Raw genomic sequence first — 2,832 nt, forward strand, 5'->3', positions numbered from 1 at the left:
TATATATATATATATATATATACATACATATATATATATATATATATATGTATATATATATATATATTATATGTATACATTGAAATGTTCGTTAAACATATACATATATGTTAATATATATATATATATATGTATGTATATTAACAAACATGCGTATGTTTAACGAACATTTCAGTCTTTGTAAAAAGTATATTCTCTCTTAATGTTGGCAGTCAATGTAGATTGCACGATGGCGGAAACTTATTCATCGCAACAAAGGAATCCTAGCAACAAGAAATTCAAAGCCACAGGGAAAACAAATAATAAACAAAAGGAAAACAAGAAGAAAAAGCAAAGAAGAAGAAGAAGAAGAAGAAGGAATAGCAATGGATAATAATTTATTGATCAAACTGGATCCAGAATGAAAAGGTTTCGCAATCAGAAACCAATCATTGGTCAATAGAGAACAAATTGCAGTTTCTCTCTTTCTATACAATTCTATAAATTCAATGAATCTCAACATAATTTTCGTGTTTTACGTATTGCATTTTTTTTTCCGTTTTGTTTTCTCTTTTTGTTTTACATAGTTTGTCTTGGTGATTGTTGTACTGGTAGTATTAGTAGTCGTAGTTATTTCTGTTTTTGTTGTTGTTGCTTTTGTTTAGCCCGAGGTCGGACATGATCCAGGAAACATATCATCAACTCGTTGCAACCTAGCTACCTCTATGCTATTGCTATTTTTTTTCTCTCTTTAAGAAATAATGTAGTTACGATTACATTAACAAAACGAGTTCTTTTATACTTTTATATGACAGCAAGCAGTAATTTACGAGAATGTTTAGCTGTTACTTCTTCTAGTCGAAGCAATCGTGGAGATGGTCTCTCGTTGACTGGTTGTCTTGGCGACTTGGAAGTAGGGCTGAATATCGCATCGTATTGTTCTGTTTCTTGATAGAAAGAAAGAAATCCCAGCTGCAAATGAAAGCAAAGTGACAGATGTATAGAAGCTCTGGGTACTTAATTCACAATAAAAACCATATTAAGATCTGTAAGGGAAAACAGCCATTCAAATACACAAAGAGACGGTTCAGTTCAATTACATATTTTTTTATCAGTTACCATGGGTCAAAATTTTCGTCGCACGCACTGCGAACTGGTCAATGGTAAGACTACAATGATAAGATCGGATTGAGATGCTCCGTAATCATATGAATGACCAGGTCGCAGATCGTGCGACGAAAATTTTAACTCCGTTTCAGACTTAGTATAGTTTGCAATGGCTGATATATGTCTTCCAAACTGTAATTGATTTTGTTTAAACTCACGATTTCAGATCAAAATGTGTGTGTGTGTGTCTTTGTCCCCAATGATCACTACATTTGCTTTTAACACTAATTCTTTTATATTTCTACCGAATAAAATACGAGCCATGTGGAGGCACAGTTCACAGCCTTGGGGAGTTGGACCATAGGAAAAGGAGGTAAAAAAGGAAAGGTAGTTTCGATGCCGTGAGTGATGATCTTTAGCGTGATAAAACCCAAACAGAATGGTAAAAATACAACGACGACGATGAAACAACAACAATAACAACAAAATTAACAGCAGCAGTAGCAGCGGCAATTTCTGTTCTATGACTGCTGCTACACACGGATGTTTTCAAAGTTTTGCATTTATCGATGGAGTGTCTGAATGGGAATAGTCTTGGCAAGACAATCTGGTTCAGACAACTAGCAATTGCAGTATAGACTGGTTTTCGTACAAAGATACACCGGGGAATGAACTGGGCGGGATAAGCAAGAAAGCAAAATAGCGGTCGACACATTTTATGACGATAATAATCTAACCGTTAATTACCTATGTTCTGCAATTAAATTCTCTGTTCTCTCCGTGGTTATTTTATCGATTGCACTAAAAGTGATAGTATTACTGACTTCCACGCTGTCAGTAAGCTACACCCATCTCGAAACACTTGCTCACTAAAATCTATAAATAGTGAAACCACGCTATGATGGATTCTCAAATGGGAGCTAAAATACTTCACATAGTGAAGCCCCTAAATTTCAATTAATTGAATTCACACACGAAATAGATAGAAAAATCAATCTTCCATCCATCCATTCATCCATCCACCCATCCCATCCATTCATCCATCCATCCACCCACCCATCCACCCATCCAGGTCGGGCGACTTACCTGCACGTATGTAAGTCTTCCACATCAGACATCCCCCTCGAGCGACGAGGCAAGAACGTCTGGCCTGGGTTCTAATCACATTGACCTTGCCTTCCGCTAGCTGAAATAACTCATTTGCGCAAACCACAATTGCAAATTATAACAGTATTCACTCACTGAACTGGTTGATCCTGCCCAGTTCAGTAACGTGCTCTGTTTCCAGTGGTTACATGCTATTTAACCTTTAGCTGGAACCCTGACAACGGAAGAGAGTAGATCTGAGAAGAATAGAGGCTAAGATGTAATTCCGCACTATTCAAAGCCTTGGAAGTCATGAACTAGGACCCACTACCGAATGCAGTTTAAAGCCACCCAGGACTTAGATGGCAATCATTTTCCTAATAAATGTTGTTAAAAACAAGGAAGAATTCCGGCGTGAAGTGGGATTACTCCTGGTAATCTGCATCCAGTGATGAAACTTCAAATCTTCTGGCGGGACTCCTTAGAACATATGTTAGTAGGATCGGATGGTATTTTGAGGTGGGACAACACAACAACAATTAACATGAACAACATCATCAATGACAGTCACATGAATAACATACTCAATAAAACCAACAACAGCAACGCCACTACCAAAAGCACCACCACTACCACCTCCTCCTCCTCCTCCTCCTCCTC

At 37.4% G+C, this 2,832-nt stretch overlaps 1 long non-coding RNA gene across 2 annotated transcripts in view; it reads right to left on the reverse strand.

Annotated features, from left to right (window-relative positions):
- Positions 1 to 729: 729 nt before the first annotated feature.
- LOC128249519 (uncharacterized) overlaps positions 730 to 2,832 on the reverse strand; it is a 146,556-nt gene continuing 144,453 nt past the window's right edge. For both annotated transcript variants that reach the window (XR_008265646.1, XR_008265647.1), the window contains exon 3: positions 730 to 951. This is a non-coding gene — a long non-coding RNA (uncharacterized LOC128249519). The remainder of the gene's footprint in view (positions 952 to 2,832) is intronic.

This window comes from Octopus bimaculoides, chromosome 15 (genome assembly GCF_001194135.2).
Source record: "Octopus bimaculoides isolate UCB-OBI-ISO-001 chromosome 15, ASM119413v2, whole genome shotgun sequence".
In the NCBI taxonomy this organism is placed as follows: domain Eukaryota; kingdom Metazoa; phylum Mollusca; class Cephalopoda; order Octopoda; family Octopodidae; genus Octopus; species Octopus bimaculoides.